The sequence below is a fragment of the Canis lupus genome, chromosome 7, assembly GCF_003254725.2.
Source record: "Canis lupus dingo isolate Sandy chromosome 7, ASM325472v2, whole genome shotgun sequence".
In the NCBI taxonomy this organism is placed as follows: domain Eukaryota; kingdom Metazoa; phylum Chordata; class Mammalia; order Carnivora; family Canidae; genus Canis; species Canis lupus.
In genome coordinates this window covers 36,412,200-36,429,548 of record NC_064249.1, presented here as the reverse complement: position 1 = coordinate 36,429,548, position 17,349 = coordinate 36,412,200, and the positions used below count along the sequence as shown (strand labels likewise).

At 42.0% G+C, this 17,349-nt stretch overlaps 1 protein-coding gene and 1 long non-coding RNA gene across 11 annotated transcripts in view; one reads left to right on the top strand and one right to left on the bottom strand.

The window, feature by feature from the left end:
* The window catches only part of SMYD3 (SET and MYND domain containing 3), a 794,127-nt gene that overhangs the window by 499,758 nt on the left and 277,020 nt on the right, over nucleotides 1-17,349 (top strand). The window lies entirely within an intron of this gene.
* LOC112648777 (uncharacterized) lies at nucleotides 580-7,408 on the bottom strand. Of its 4 annotated transcripts, none has more exons than XR_004817074.2 (6): nucleotides 7,069-7,408; nucleotides 4,943-5,033; nucleotides 2,986-3,561; nucleotides 2,638-2,733; nucleotides 1,956-2,538; nucleotides 580-1,183 (listed from the first exon to the last, which is right to left on the bottom strand). It is a non-coding gene; the product is annotated as an uncharacterized LOC112648777 (long non-coding RNA). The 4 variants fall into 4 exon arrangements; XR_007411987.1 differs by lacking the exon at nucleotides 580-1,183 and having other exon boundaries at nucleotides 2,070-2,538; nucleotides 2,986-3,084; nucleotides 3,161-3,561; XR_003129309.3 differs by lacking the exons at nucleotides 580-1,183; nucleotides 2,638-2,733 and having other exon boundaries at nucleotides 2,070-2,538.

The following is a 17,349-nucleotide window of genomic DNA, read 5'->3' as shown; positions in this document are numbered from 1 at the left end:
TATATATATATAATTTATTTATTCGAGAGAGAAAATGTGAACAGGGGGAGGAGCAGAGGGAGAGGGACAAGCAGACTGCACCGAGCATGGAGCCTGATGTAGGGCTTGATCCCAGGACCCCAAGATCACAATCCCACCTGAAATCAAAGAGTTGGGTGCCTAAGCCACTGAGCTGCCCAGGTGTCCCTCAAGTATGCTTCTTTTAAAACTTTTTTTAAAAGTGGTTGCCCTAGAGTTTGCAACATAAATATACATTTATAAATAATCCAAGTCTACTTTCAAATAACTCTATACCACTTCATGGGTAATGTGAGTGCCTTATAATAATAAGAAAATAATTCTAATCTCAGCCTCCTGTTCCCTGTATAATTGCTGTCATCCATTTCACTTATATTAAGCATACATAATTCAATGAATTATTTCTGTTATTTTGAACAAACTTTTGTTAGATCAATTAAAAATAAGAAAAATAAAAATTTGTGTTTTACTTTCAATTGCTCCTTCTGTGATGCTCTTCCTTTCTTTATGGAAGAGCTCTTCCTTTCTTTATCTAGTGGGTAAAAGGAACTGCTATAAATAGACCTTTAAAAAATATATGCATTTATTTATTTGAGAGAGAAAGAGAGAATCTGGGCAGCCCAGGTGGCTCAGCGGTTTAGTGCTGCCTTCAGCCCAGGGCATGATCCTGGAGACCTAGGATTGAGTCCCACATCAGGCTCCCTGCATGGATCCTGCTTCTCCCTCTGCCTATGTCTCTGCCTCTCTCCCTCTCTCTCTCTCTCTCTAATAAATAAATAAAATATTTAAAAATAAATAAATAAAGAGAGAATCTCAATAAAATTCCATGCTGAGCTCGGAGCCTGACATGGGGCTCGATCCCGTGACCCAGAGATCACAACCCTAGCTGAAACCAAGAGTAGACAGTTTAACTGCACCATCCAGACACCCCCAAATAGACCTTCAATAACATAATAGGTGAGGTCTGAGGGACTGGGAAGCCTCTGTAGGCGTGTGATTAGGTCCCGCAAACTTGACCAATGCTTCTCAGTTTTTAACCCCACTTGGAGGGGACAAGATGTCTGAAATGATCTGGAGTTGGTTATTTCACTTCCCTAGGTTGTTAGGCTCTGGTGAAACTCCAGCAGGGTAGTCTGTATTAAAATAGTTTCTCCTGATGTCAGCCCTGGTAAAAAAAAAACAGAATACAGTGACAGTTTTCAAAGTGGTTGCCTTTCTCTCCCTCTGCTGGAAGCATAAGATGTTTTTTCTCTGGTATTAACTCTGAGGGTCTGGTAGAGCTCTTGGAGGTTAAACTCACAAAAGTGTGGGGGCGCTTCAGACTGGGTCTCCCTAGAAATTTTGACTCTCAGACTTGTGCACATGTAGTTTCCAGCAGTTCATCTGTTACAGTTTAGGTTTTCCTGGTCCTGCACTGGGTCTTGCTGGGGTTTGTGCTTCTATAAGCTGTGATTCTCTGTATCTGGCTCCCCAGTTTTGGGCAGTAGTCTGCCCCGTGATCTGACCGTTCTTTTTTCTTTTTTAAGATTTTATTTATTTATTCATGAGAGACAGAGAGAGAAGCAGAGACATGGGCAGAGGAAGAAGCAGGCTCCCTATGGGGAGCCCAATGTGAGACTCAATCCCAGGACCCGAGGATCATGCCCTGAGCCAAAGGCAGACACTCAACCACTGAGCCACCCAGGTGCCCCTTGTCTGATGGTTCTAAGAAAAATGGTTGATTTTACAGTTTGTTTAGCTTTATACTCATTAGGATGGATTGGTGACTTCTCTGTCCCTTACATACTAGAGTGGAGAACCAAGTCTCATCCTGTTTTCCAGATGGGGCTTTGGGCAGTTTTATTTTCTTTCAACACAATGCCAGCAGCACAAACTGCTTGGCAATCCAGTGGTTTTTAGTTTTATAAGAGCGTATAAAGAAGGACCTCATATCTTACCCGGTAAACTTCCCTTGACTCTTTTATAGTTCAAGTAAAATCCAAGTTTCTGGCAAGATCTGAAACTGTAGCTTTTTCGGTTTTGTCATGTATTTAAAATATACCAGAAGTAAGCCCATGAGAGACATTATCATGTATTAAGGGCTACTGTGATTTTTCCTCTATCGATGTTCCTTGCAACACAGTGAAATACAGAGATGATTGGTTTTACAGCTGTTAAGGTCAATCTCTGGCCCATGATTTCATGTCCCTGTTTTCTCTTTACTGTTCAGCACAGCCAGCATTTGGTGTTCTTTTTCTCCTTCCCCCACCTCATCTGGTTGATATGTTGATAGGACCTTGGCCAGGCTGCCTGGCAACTGAACCAAAAGCCATATGGCTTGTTCAATCAGAAGGAATGTTCAGGAATGACATAACCACGTGGACAGCCCTGCGCAAGATCTTCAATCGCAGAAGCATTGAACTTTAGAAGGTGGGTGGTGATCACCTTGTCCTTCCCCTTGTTTCACAGTCCTGGAACCAGCATTAGCAAGATTGTGTCTCTGGAACATCACATTCTCCAGCCATTTCACGTATAGTCACCCTGCAAGATAAATAATAAAGAGAAATGAAGGAAATTAAGCCACTTGCTTCAAGTCCCAAGGGTAGTGCTAAAAACAGAATGAGAAGTGAGATTTGTTACCTGCTGCCTTTGAATCTCACCATGAAGTCAGTGGTTTGGAAACCTATTTTTTTCTCTACCACCAACCCCTTCTTGTGTCAAGTGCTGGGCAGTGTCCTATGTAAAGCAGATTAAAAAAAAAAAAAAAGCTGCTGGCCCATGTGGGAGGTTCTGTGGGCGATGTGGTCTGAGGAGTGAGACTCTGCATCCAGGCTGCCTGGCATCTCCTCTGTAAAGTGAGCATAACCCTTGCACCTTCCTCAGATCAGTGCCACAAACATCAACCAGAGCAGCTCCCCGCTGCAGCAAATATACACTCTCTCCATCCTCTCCCCGGTTCATCTGAAGAGTTTTTACCAAGAACCTTACCAGATTCCATGCCAAGATGTTCGTGAGGATTCCTGAGGGCACTGTGTGAAAACGACTGTACTAGGCCATGCATCTTAATATGCAGGATGTTGTTCAGAGCTGGAGTGGAAAAAAAATGGAATTATATGAGAGCTTTCAAATTTTCCATTACTGACATAAACTCTTCCAGAAACACCAGGTAGGAAAGAAGGATGATTCATTTGAGGGTCCAGTTTAGAGAGCTCATTAGTGACTCTTCTGTTTTTCCTTCCTTCACTGTCTTGAATGTTTGCAGCTGTGTCTCACTTAGCATCTTGTGAAAGCCAATCCTTTAGGGGGAAAGGGTGGGAAGACAATGTGAATCCAAAATGCTGACAAGATAAAGTGTACTCTTTAAAGCTCATTCCCCTTAAAAATGAAGTTATCACCCAGACATCTTCTCTTAGGCAGCTGATGTGGAGAAAGTGGAAAACTTAAGAAAATTGTTTGCTTGAAAATGACGTCTCTGGAAATCAGGGTTGACTCAGTTTATATCAGAAGAATGGGCACATACAGCTCTGCCGGGGGTGTTCAGGAGAAACTGTTCTGTTGTAGCACCTGAAAGAGAATCAAGAGTAGGTCATGAACACTATCTTGTGATTATCTTCTGTTTTTTTCAGTTGCCTGCAAACATGTGAACCTTAGCTAACTCCACCTTGCCTCAGGAATCCTCAGGAACATCTGGGAGAATTTTAACACGCTAAATTGATTTTGAGAGATAAAGGGGGGGTCGTTTTTTGTTTTAGTTTTAGGGTGTTTTTTTTTAATGTTGCCATTTAGAAGGGGCTACATACCACACAGGAGACCTTTGGCGTCCACATGGACTCTGCCTCAAGACAGTTAACGAATTTCCAACTGTAACAATGCCATATAATGTAATTCTCGCTTTCTCTCTCCCTGACAGATATAAAATATAATGAAAAATTTATGTAATCCAGATATGTAATGATTCTATAAATTCAGTATTTTTTTAAGATTTTATTTATTTATTCATGAAAGAGGCAGAGACACAGGCAGAGACATAGGCAGAGGGAGAAGCAGGCTCCCTGTGAGGAGCCCAATGTGGGACTTGATCTCAGGACTCCAGGATCACACCCTGAACCAAAGGCAGGTGCTCAACCACTGAGCCACCCAGGCACCCCTATAAATTTAGTATTAAAGTAATTTCTACAGCTAATTTCTGACTGGTCTTTCTCTTCACTTCTCCTTGCTACTGTCACCAACACTATTAGCTGGTTTTCATGACAGGATCATTTTCAGGCAGAGCAAAGATTCTTGCCACTTCACCTGTTTCTGCTTTTATTACAAACAGCCAAGAATAATAAAGCCTATGAATCATCGTCGTTAATTAACGGACCTTTTCCTGTGGACATCAGCTTTACAACAAGGAGGATCCAGATACCTTTCTCAATAAAATTACAAATGATTACATATCTTGGACCTTCAGCATCAAGCATGGTCACATATGGAAGTGTGAAATCCAATGAACACTAAGTGTCTGTCGTATCTGCAGCCAATTAAGTTTTCTCTCAATACCAATTTCTTTTTGGACTCTGATTTTACCTTCATTCATTTATCCTGTTAATTTTTTCCCCAAAAGCATCCTGTCCACTGCATTCAAATAAAATATGTAGATTTTACTCATTTTCTCTGGCACATTATTATTCTTTATTGTTTAGAAGAGGAACCATGAGACCCAAGAGAGTGTTGGCACAGGATGGGCACTGAGGACTTCAGGCCTCAGTGTGTCATGTAAGAACACGGTAAATGGTGGGAAAACGTACAGGAAACTTTTCTCAGACGTAGAGTAAGAGGCCATCTGGCTAGTCACCTCTACCCACGTCTTTTCTCTTTTCATTTTGTAAATGGGGAAAGTCATCTCTTGTAAAGTCATACCCAGCCAATCAGGACTGGATCCCAGGTCTTCTGACTCCCTTACCTGTGCTCTCCCTGTTGTGTTTCCAAGATGTTGGTTCATCCTCTTCAGAAAACTCACATTAGGAGCGGTCTGTAGCCACAGGTCATTGGAGCTGGAATGGATGTTTGAGCTTATTGAGGCCCCTCTCTCCCACCTCGCCTACTGTCAGCAGATGGTGACCAGTTCTGGAAGGTTACTCTCTTGCTTCTGCTTAATCACTGACATGAGCTCGACCACTTTGGTTTTTAAAGGTTCTCTGGGGTTTCCTGATTCTCCTTCTGCCTATGTCTCTGCCTCTCCCTCTGTGTCTCTCATGAATAAATAAATATCTTAAAAAAAAAAAAAGATGCCTCCAGGTTTAATTTTTCCTGCTTTGGAGCATAAGGATCAGAAAAAACTTTGGTAGAGATCTCATACAGGGGGTGTCTGGGTGGCTCAGTGGTTGAGTGACTGCCTTTGGCTCAGGTCGGGATCCCGGGTTCCTGGGATCAAATCCTGCATCAGGCTCCTCGCAGAGAGATTGCTTCTCCCTCTGCCTGTGTCTCTGTCTCTCTCTGTCTCTCAAGAATAAATAAATAAAATCTTTAAAAAAAAAAAAGAAAGAAAGCACCTCATACAGTCCCCAGCTGACTGTAGCTATTAATAAGTGTTGGTTTCCATTCTTTTCCTGAAATCTCTGTAATAATTGTGCGCAGAGTCCCTACCTTGGCTGTTATAAACCCTGACATCAGACTAGTGTTTTCTTGCAAGGATCCTGTCCTTTATACCTAAGCACACAATTCTAGATTTTGGAGTTAAATTAAGTCTGAAGTAAAGATTTCCCTCATTACTTCCTAAGGCTTGAGAGAGAAAGTAATTAGTAAGGTAGGCTATGGCTTTTCCTGATCACCTGCTTTTAAGCAGGGTAACTAACAGAGTTAGATTGTGAGGATCTTTGGAAGACATAGACAAAAGGTCAGGGAAGGTACTGGATTTGATTGAAATATGTGGAGGAGACCGTATTGATATGACAGATATATTTTGCTTGAAGAAGGATTTGGAACCTACTCAAATCTAGTAGCATATTTCCGGAGCAGAGAGTGTACATGAGCCAAAGCACATGTAAGAAATGTAGCAACCCGGGGAAAGAATGTAAAAGAAAGAGTTTAATTATTTACAGTGAAGTAATAGTTCAAATTTGAGAGGAAAGGGCCTGGCCTCTCTTGAATCCCTTCCCAGGGGTTATTGCCAGAAGCCAGAGAAATGCAGAAGAGAAGGGAACCTGGGTGGGAGGGTGTGAGTGGTGATGGGACAGAGAAAAGAGGATGATTTGGTTATGGGAACAGAAATGAAGGAAAAAATGATGTGCCGGCTTTGTTTGTATTTCTATTATGTCTGCTGTGTAAGGATCATGGCTTTTCTCCTGACTTCCTTCCTTCCTTCTTTCCTTCCTTCCTTTTTAGGGGACTAAATATTTAGGTCTAAATTATGACCATGGTAAAATGATGAAGTCAAGTCAAAGTGAGATGAACTTGCGTGAATAATCCTCAGTTTCATGGAGAAACTTGTCTGTAGTTGATAGTCTTTTCTTTACCTTTGGATGTAATTTCTTTTCATTATTTTCCATACCGGCTCTTTTGAAAGTAATTGGCTAACGTTGCAGATAAACACATACTCATTTGGTTTGGCATCGTTTGTTTTCCCCTGCATCTTCACCGACAGCATTATCCTGAGAATTAGTTTCTATTTCAGTAAAATGGGAAGTAGACTAATAGCATACCGGGATGGTGATCATTTTTCTAGGGTCTTGCTTCTGCCAAAGAGCTGACATCAAATATGTTAAAAAGGCGACAAGCAGGGTAGCTTGACTGCCTTAAAATGGGTATGCAATGTTCAAATGGTGACACAGTGAGAGACAAATCATTGTCCAACAAAATGTGATTATCAAGGAATTAAGTCAGAGCTTGAGATAGCAAGGCAGAGAAGAGAATCAAAAAGCCACCTCTTGCCCCCATTCCTAAGGCTGTCCCAGGTGTACCAGAGCAGGCTCATCCGAAGAGAGGCATAGCAAAGAAGGTAGAGTGGGCAGGGCGAGAGGAGAGTTGTGGGAGAAAGAGGGATGCCTCTCAGAAATAAGCAGCTAGAATTAACACTATCAGAAATTATACCTGTCCAGGTGCCTGGATGGCTCCGTGGTTGAGCATCTGCCTTTGGCTTAGGTTGGAATCCCAGGGTCCTGGGATCAAGTCCCACATCAGGCTCCCTGCAAGCAGCCTACTACTCCCTCTCCCTGCATCTCTGCCTCTCTCTATGTATCTCTCATGAATAAATAAAGAAAATCTTAAGAAAAAAAATTAATTAGACCTGTCTGCCGAGCTTGTTGCAGGTAGACATAGCACAGTTGCCATTTTGTCCTCTAATCAGCTCAAATGATCTGAGTTGTCAGTTTATCTGACTCTCTGGTCCACTACTAGCCTTAGAGGCTAACATGGCTTTGTGGATAAATGTCTCAGATGTTTACTGAGCATGTCTTGGGCTTGGGGGAGGAGCCCATGATGAGTCAGTGATATTTTTTCCTCAAGTCTATTTATCTATTCAAAAAATATTTATAGAGGGCCTACTACATGCCAGACATATTAGAAGATCCAAGTGTAGAAAATACTTTGATTTGTTTATGTAGCCTCCTGATAATGAACAAGTTAGGTCATTCTCAGTGTTTTGCATTAACAATGTTACTGTGGACATTATTCTCAGATGTGCCATCCAGAGCTCATTTGCAAGAGGTTCTCTTAGGTAGTGCAAATGAATGAACTATAGTTACATGCATCAACATATGTGAATCATACGAACATAATGTTGAGCCAAAAAAACAAAAACAAACACAAAAAATTGCAAAATAATAAATGCAGTATGATTCCATTTATAAGAAACCAAAAGCATGCAAAACTAAACAGTATGTTGTTTAGGGATTCATGCATATGGGATAAGACTGTTATAAAAACAAGCGGATAAGAAACACAAAATTAAGATAGTGATTACCTCTGGAAGATGGGGAGGGAATGAGATGGGCAGGAGCACAAAGGATATTGTCCTGTTCTACCAATACTCTAAGTAAGGTATGGGGGATTTCTATTTATTCAGTGGATAAACGGAAGCTTGATGTACATTATAAATACTACCATATATGATATACAGTTTTCCCCCACTATCTGAAAGTAGAGCATTCCTTATGAAATCTTTACTAATTTTAAATGATATAAAAGCAGAGAAGCAATTACCATTAATTTATATGGAGAAATTTTTGAGCATTCTCAGAGCCAAAAAATAACCTCTCAGGCTTTTCTGATACCTTAAGACGCGTCTTGCTAATGGATGCACAAAATAAATTTTAAAGGCAGGGGCCACACAGAGAAAGATGCTCACAGACACAGGTCATAGGTCACCAGGTCTGATGGCTGGATGCTGAGATGCTGAGTGTAGTTCTCTAGGAGGAGCTGGGCGGGGCACTCTTGCTGCTGGAGATGGGGGGTTGGGGGAGCCTTATACAGCTCCCTGCAAAATAAATGCTGAACGCTGTTTTGTTTTTTGTCTTTATTGCATAAAGTGGAATCTTTGCCAGCTTCCTTCTGGTTAGTGAAAACAGGTACTAATTTTAACATAGGTCTTTTTGTAAAAGCAAAGTGGTGTAATGTGAAATTTTGAAAAGCAGAGGAAACCTATATGTATACACTTATGTATAATATACATTAAGTTTTATATTTATATTGGAAATATTTAATTTTTCATTTAAAATATTTTCTAGAGGGAGATGTGTATCATGACCTCTGGAAATTTATGGTTTATTGAAAAAGAAAAGACATATGAGCAAATAAATGCCATAAAGCTCTTAAGAGCTAGGACTTGGAGTGTTCAGTTGCTTCTAATCTAGTGGTAGAGATTGACTTTCACATAATTAGCTTCAATTCAGAGTAGAACGTGGTAAATGCTGTAGTTTATATGTGAAAAAAGTACTATGAAAGTATAGAGAAGTAAAATTAGTGGGATATAGGAAACCTTCTGAAGGAGGTGTCACTTAAGTTGTGTCTTGAAGGCTGACTAAAATTATGAGCAGCTAAGACAGGGATCAAAGTATTTTTGAAATAGGAAGCATACAGACAAAGGCACAGAACTGAATAAGTGCAGGGCATGACTAGGGATAGCAAAGAAGCCAGTGTAACAGAAACACATGGCGTGTGTGGGGGTACAGCAGGAAGGTAGGGTGAGGGCAGAATGTGGAGAACCTTTGATGTCATGTTGAAGAGTTTTGTCTTTTTGCTGGAGTCACTGGGTAGATCTTCTATTTCTCTTTTCTGGCAGTTTGAAGGGTGGATTGACAAAAGACAGGGTGGGCAGGCAGAGAGCCTACCTTGGAAAGTTGCAAGCAAGAGATCTTAAAGGTCCAAGACAGGTGACAGCAATAGGAATGAATAGAAAGGGGTGAATGTGTGAGAGTGACACAGAGATATGACCTGATGGGCAACTGAAGATGGAATGATCTACCACTTTCTTTCTTTCTTTTTAAGATTTATGTATTTTAGAAAGAGAGAAAGAAAGTGGGGGTAGAGGCTGAGGGAAACGAAAAGAATCTCAAGCTGACTCCCCAATGAGCACAGAGCCTGATGCAGGCAGGGCTCCATCTGAGGACCCCGAGATCATGACCTGAGCTGAAATCAAGAGGAGGTGCTTACCGACTGAGCCATCCAGGCGCCCCTACCACTTTCTTTATTTGCTTTGTGGCCTTGGTTTTGCACTGACTCCTGGGTCTGTCTCATGTTTCATCTGCAGCCTTAATTTACATAATTGCCCAGTAGCTTGCACCTAGGGAAAGGAGTTACCAACTGCATTGTAGTTGCCATCTTGAAAACACTTGTCTAGGAAAGATTAGCAGTATTTGACCACTACCAATATTTATACAGGGCAAATGATGTAAAGATTAAGGAGAAATATATTTTTCCTAATTACACCCTAGATTCCTCAGAACATTATTTAATCACATCGGTGAGTTAACCTGTAAAGGTGCCTGTTATACTACGTGTTAGTTTCTTTTCACTTAAAAGTATTATATCCATTAGCTATTTTGTTTCTAATCATTTAAGGTAAAAAGGATTATTGTGCTCAAAAAAAAGTTTAACAGAAAATGCTTTTTTTTAAATTTCAACAAAAATCATTATTGAAAATCTTTCTAAAGTTGTGTTGTGCTTTATTTTTTATTTATTGATTTTCTGTTGTGCTTTAGTAGATACAATTTACTAAACACATTTTTTAAAAAGATTTTATTCATTTATTTATTTGAGAAAGAGTGGGGTGGGGAGGAGCAGAGAGAGAGGAAGAAGCAAACAGATCCTGTGCTGTACACAGAACCAGATGATATGGAGCTTGATCCCACGACCCCAAGACCATGACATGAGCCCAAACGAAGAGTTGGACACTTAACAGACTGAGCTACCCAGGCATCCCCTAAACACATTTTAATATTACTTGCTGTTAAACTGCTGGGCTTCCTTTGTGATACATAATACTGTGGTTGAGGAACAGACAGCAGAGTAATCACAGGATGCACTTTGGAAAGTATAAGAAATTTTTGTTATTGATGCTGTTCATTCTTTAACTTTAAACCCGACACATAAGCTAATTATCTTGAGATGTGCTTTCCCTACCTCCTCTCTTCAGAATAACAGCCTGAAAAATATTTTTAGGTAATTTAAAGATTTCATATAGTTAGAGTCCAGTAGATCAACATGCAAACAAGTTTCCCAATGTAGTAAGTAAATTCAAATGTGTAAGAAAAAAAGGGAGAATATCATCTTGCCTTATTTCTTTCTCCTAAATACACTGATAATAGTTTATATTATAACCAAAGAGGTCTAACTATCTTGACTTCCTCTTTGGGGAAATATCAACACTTTACCCAAAGTATTTCTTTTTAGCACTTTCTGGTATGTTTTGGGGATTTTATGATTGCACGCCTATGAAATTCCTTTGTTTTAGATTCTTAGAGCCTTTTGCTCAGCCTCTAATTGCTACCCACTCCATCTGATAACTACCTTTCTGTTTGGAATCTATTGCCTTCCTAGAACTAAAAATACTTAGACTTCACCTTGATATAGCTTGTAGGTGTTTGTGTTGACTCCTGAATAAGGCAGGACAGTTGGGTGTGTTCGAAGGCTTTCCCTGGGACAGGACACTCTCTGTGTCCCTGAGCATATTTGGGGGAATTGAGGCTCATCATTTCAGGAAGTGTTTTTAAAACTCTCTGTTGCAGTGTGTAGCCAGTACAATACCTCCTTTTACTTAGTAAGTACCTGGAATGTCTACACTAGTTTACAAAATATATCATTAGGACATGTTGACTTTCAGGGTTTCTTTTGCATAGAATGTGAGCCATGCTAGGGTGGGGAGGGTACCTTCCCTTCGTCTTAACAGGAGCCTCTTCGAAGCCAGCATCACAGTCTTCTCAAATTATTGTGATTAGAACAGTGGTAATAATGATGCCCATCACCCAATCCTCTCCCTGTTTACCTATAAACTGCCACTTCTTTCTTTTTTTTTTTTTTTTCTTTTTTTTTGCCACTTCTTTCATTTGCTTCAGAGAATCAGCTTTCTAATTTAATGGGCTGAACTAGGTCAGAAGAGGTCACATAAAATCATTAGTTTACTTTTTTTTCCCCAATTCTTGTCTATCTTTTATTTTTCATCATGACACTCCAAATACATCATCAGTAATTCTCTTTCCTGAGAGTCTTTGTAACTTTTTTGTTGTGGATTCATTGTTCTCTTAATCCTCTTTTCTTTTCATGCCTTGTTTCCTTTGGTTTCATTTTTTCTCCATTTCCTAAGGCGATCCTTGCATTTTAGCTCTTCAGGCTTACCTTTCATAGATATGCTTTCCTTTATTTTTCTTCTCCAAATAAGCTTCACCATAATCATCTTTACTTTGGAGCATTTCTGTTATTTTCTTTAAAACCAGCATTTCTTTAACCACCATTGACAATTTACTAATTTTTTTTTCAAAACCATTAAATTAATTCTTGTTTGACTGTTAACACTGTTCGTTGTCTCTGAATTCAAAGTTGGAAACCTCACATATGCAAATTCAGTCATGCTTGCTGTAATTATCAAACCCTGACTCCTTTAGTGAATATGTTCTATTTTGCATTTAGATGCTAGGGGAAAATGAGAAGCATGTGCAAAAGTAAGGCTGGAGGGAAAGAAAGAATCATGTTGGAATTTAATTTTTTTTTTTTAAACTAAATCTGTGTATAACCCAAGAAAAGGAAAACCCGACTCTTATTTGTGGTAGTGAGCAGTAGGCTAGCTGTTGAATCTCACAAATTAGGAAGTTTGGGTGTTTTTTCTTCCAGGGGGTAATGCTGAGTAATCATTATAAAGGACAGTGTAAAGAAGTGGGGGGAGTTTTAATGGCCAGACTGCTGGCAGCTGTGTAATTGGGCATTGATTGATTGATTGATTGATTGATTATTTATCTGTTCGAGAAAGAGCAGGGTTGAGAGGACGGGCAGAGGGAGAGGGAGAAGTAGGCTCCCTCTCGAGTGGGGAGCTAGATGTGGGGCTCCATCCCAAGACCCTGAGATCATGACCTTGAGCCAAAACTAAGAGTTGGACCCTTAATCAACTGAGCCACCCAGGCACTCCATTCTGACTTTCAGTAGTTAGGATTTATCTATCATCATGAAAAAATATTTTTAAGAACATCTGAAGAGTGTGTTCGCATGATGGGGAAATGGCCACTGAGTGGACAGTTCACTCTCAGATCTCTATATAGTCCAGGAATGCTGTGGGCTCCTGGCCACTGGGGACCCTGGCTGGTATTTTAGGGGAGTACCCACTCCTTGGCATTGCACATAATACACGGGATGCAGAAACCATATTTCTACAGGGCACAGGTGCCCTGTTTTTGTTTGGTTCCTGCATAGTTTCTATATATGTCTTTATGTAGCTTTCTTCCGTTCCTGTATAGGCTGATTGTCTTGGAGGCCAGCGCTCTCAGTGAAAAATAGCCAGTGCAGATTCCAGAGCATTTAGTACCTGTCTGTACAGTTTGTCTGAATGGCTTTGAAAGCCATCTGCCACTTCTCTACCCAAACTGTCCTCCTAAGTGCTTTCTGTTGGTTATTTAGACAGAACTGTATGGTGGGCGGAAAAAGAGACATGAATTTAGGTTTTTTAAAAAGATTTATTTATTTATTTATTTATTTATTTATTTATTTATTTATTTATTTATTTATTTATGATAGAGAGAGGCAGAGACACAGGAGGAGGGAGAAGCAGGCCCCATGCCGGGAGCCCGACGCGGTACTCGATCCCGGGACTCCAGGATCACGCCCTGGGCCAAAGGCAGGCACCAAACCACCGAGCCACCCAGGGATCCCCTGAATTTAGGTTTTAAAGCAACTAATTTAAGTCCATTCCAAGGGAAATTGCCCTGTTTCATTCACTATTGAAAGAAGATGCCGGGAACACGTGTGCCTTGAGTCACCTCCAGAGTACAGCCAAATTTGGCAAAACCGTTAACTTGGCACAAGCAGTGTAACTTTAGATCAAGGTTGTATGTTGGGTTGTGAGTGACTTATGGCAACTGACTCAGAGGATGGTGAAAATAAAGTGCTGGAAGTGGTGGAGAATGAGTTTGGGTGTGAAGAGTCAGAGAGCGACCCAGTCTGTTCAGAGAGATGGAGGGGTGGCCAGAACCTGACATGGCACAAATGTCTTGCACGTAGACATCAGTTACACTGAGCACAACTTCTGTTCTGTGAGAACCTGGAGGTTCACGCAGTGATGCTGTATTTCAGTCATTCCGGGCCGTATATGTTTTCACAATTTTACATTCCTTGAACTGGAATCCATTTCACAACAGATAGCCTGATGAACTTTGCTGATGCTTCTTCTTAGGAGAACAAAATAAAATAGTGCATTTATCGAGTGTGTCTTATAGCTGATGAACTTGGGTAATAATCGATCTTGCTACTATTTCCTAAGCTCCCTGTGTGCCGGGAGCTATTCTCGCATGCATTGTTAGCTCATTTATTTCTCACGGCTTTTCTGCTTTACAGGTTTCTGATAAATTCTGCTTCTTTATTTCTGGTTTCTTCCTAATCAAAATTAATTGGCCAATAATACGGAAATGCAGACACATAATTTAGCACATTGTACCCAACATAAAAATCCTAATTCCCTGATGTTTTTAAACATGATCAAGTGGAGGCACCTGGGTGGCTCAGTTAAGTGTCTGGCTTTGGCTCCAGTCATGATCTCAGGATCCTGGGATCAAGTCCCTCATCCGGCTTCCTGCTCCATGAAGAGTCTGCTTCTCCCTTTGCCTGCCACTTCCCCGCGCCCTCCCCCCACCCCCACTCCCCGCTAGTGTTCTCTCTCTTGCTCTCTGTCTCTATAAATAAATAAAATCTTTAAAAAAATCTAATCAGGTAGGAAGGTGAAGGTGTTTGTGAAACAAGAAAAAACTATCACACAATCACATTTATTCGGGGAGGGGAGGGAGGTGGGAGGAGGGCCAGAGTGAGAGGGAGGGGTTCTTTGCAGTTCTGTCCTGATGACTCATGTATAAATACCTACAAATACTGTGACATTCACATGACAAGGTGTCAGGGTTTCATTTTCTCTTTCTTTCTTTAGCCATTTGCTCTTTTGTAGCTGATTTATCTTTCCAGCTTGCCCGAGGGAGAGAATATCCCTCTCTTTGTGGCACTAATTTGGTAATGGTGTCTGGCTGCAGTCAGACCATGGGGAGAGTGGAGAATTCAAAGGCCATCCACTTTCCTTACATCTCCCAGCTGGTCCTTGGTAATCCCCAGGCATCCTTCCTGGATGATCATATGGGGAGGCCAGCATGCCTCCCCGGGCCATGGACGCACAGAAGACTCATGTGTTTCTGAATTGAGCTGACAGATTAGAGTGCTGCCCTGCATTATTGCAACTTGTTTTTTGACAGAGTGACTTACAAAGAAATATGGCCAATAGTCAAAATCATCTTGGCTAAGAAAGGCTAAAATTTGTCAGAATTAGAGAAAAATGTGACATTTTTGTGCTTTCTTATTTCACTAGGCAGACTGGTGCAAGGGGTGGATTTTCCTACCTCCTCCCTGGTGTATAAAATAGGCCCTTGATGAATGAATGAATAAACCTCTATTTCTGAGGGCTGGGGTGCAGCACAGCACCATTCCAGACCTTGCCTGGACCTTACCACTCCCCCCAGCCTGTCTTGTGTGATTCCTTCAGGGCTGAGTTTTCTGTTCCAAAGGTTATTTTGACAAACTAAATTCTGCTGATGTGTGAGGGCAGGTGAATATCTAGCCTTAGAAGAGTGTATCGATTTCCCTTAGCCTTCTGTCCTCATCCATGGAATGAAGGCACTGTTCTAAGAGCTCCCTTGTGAGAGGACTGGAGACCCTGAGAGACTGGGAACTAGAAGTGCAGGGGAGAGGGAGCACCTACTGTGGGAGTGCTAGTGCTCCCACCTCGGACAGCACAGGTGTGCCTCAGTGAGGGCTTTGCCTTGTTGCAAACAGTGGGCTCAGTGGTATGACTTTCAGGTGGCCTCCGGAGGTGGTGGAGGAAGGCTCTGCCGACCAGTTGGTCCCGGCACCCCCGTAGGCACTCCTCGTCTGGTGCACCAACGCCTGTGTCCAGCCCCTGCATCTCCTTCCTGGCTCTGCAGAGAAAGAATTACATCATGGCATTTCAGGCACCACTGTCTTTAATATCATTCTGCTTTTTCCTTCCTCTCCACGTTCAGTGATGCAGACTAGGATCAGGACACATTCTAGAGGTTTTCAAGGGTTTTTTTTTTAAACTAAGGAAAATGTGATGGGCTTCTCTTGTAATGTCTGCATCATCAGATGTCACCACATTCACCTTTAGGAAGTCACAGTAGTCTATGTGGGTATTAAGCTTATGCCAACTTGCTTCAATGTCAGGAAAATATTTTCCAGAATTTACAATTAGATTTGTACTTTGCCTCCGTGTCACATAAGGAATAAGGAGTGTGGGTTATCCTTGTGAGTCCAGGTGGAGGTACCTCCTCTGGCACCCCGTTCTCATGTAGCCTTCTCTGACCTGGCCCTCTGCTGGGCACTGGCACTGCTGTCTTTCTGGCTGCTCCCGGTGTCGCTGAGGACAGGACTCGTGCTGACACCTTCCTGTAGCTTCAGAACCTGGTCTGTGCAGGTCGCTGAGTGGGTGTTTGTTATGGGAAGGGATGCAGACTGAGAGAGGAAGGAGGGAAAGACAGAAGGACAAGAAGAGATTTTTTGTTGTTGCATAATGATGATTGCCTTGGTTTATCAGCAATGCCATATGGAAGCCACAGAGTCTAAAACAAAGTCACCGGTACCGAATGTACTCTGTCCATCGGTATTGACTCAGCAAACATTTTTTGAGCATGCTCAGTGTGTAGACCAATCTGATCCAGGGGGAAAGGTAATGAAATACAATTTCTCCCCTCTTGGAACTCAAATAAGAAATGGCTGTAACATACAGTGCAGGACGTGGGAGCAGATTCGTGCCCAAGTCTGGGAGCACCAGCCAGAGAGCCTCCCTCCCCCAGCAAGGCAGTCACAAGGCTCCTCCAGGAGAAGAGTTGAGCTGGGCCCAAAGGCTCACGGGAGTTGAGTAGATGCAGAGAGGGGATGCTTCAAGCAGAGGGACTGGCTCGCCCTGCAGAGACAGGGAGGTGTGAAGAGTGGAAAGTGCAGAGAACAGCCCAGCAGGCAGAGAAGGAACGGAAGGAGAAGATTAGGTCAGGACCATGTCCAGTCTCAGGGCTCGTCTCCCCCTAGGCCAGGGCTTGTCTATCTTTCTTAAAGCCATGCTTCTATTTTGCTCTCCTCCTAGGAGCCCCACAAACTAGTTAAAAAGAGTTTGTTAAACTTTCCTTTTGGTAGTGGACATCAAAAAAGGAAACATATGTTTAATCTCCTTTTCCAGAATCCCTCCTCTCTTCATATTCTGGTGAACTGTGACCCAGGGAAGGGACCTCCCTGGGAACTCTTTGCAGGTCACTGGTGGAGGGGTGGAGGGGCAGCACACAGATGTTTCATCTAGGGGCCAGCTCAGGCATCTGGTCAGGAGCAAGGCTGGGGGAGAACCATTTATGTATTCATTATGGTGGCAGAAGAGACAAATGATCACACAGAAATGCCACTAGTGTGTTTTGCATACCTGGCTGGAAGGAAGCTACTTAGGAGCTGGGGTACTTAGGAGCTACCTCCAGAGAAATGGGAGGTAGTGAGGAATGAAGCCACGATTTCTCTTCTCTTTTCCTTCCTTCTGTGTCCTGAAAACAAAGGAGTGCACCCTGAGAGGTCACAAGACGGACTGTCTGACCTCAGACAGGGCTGCTAACTTCTTGTAGCCCCTGCACTGCATAGAATTGG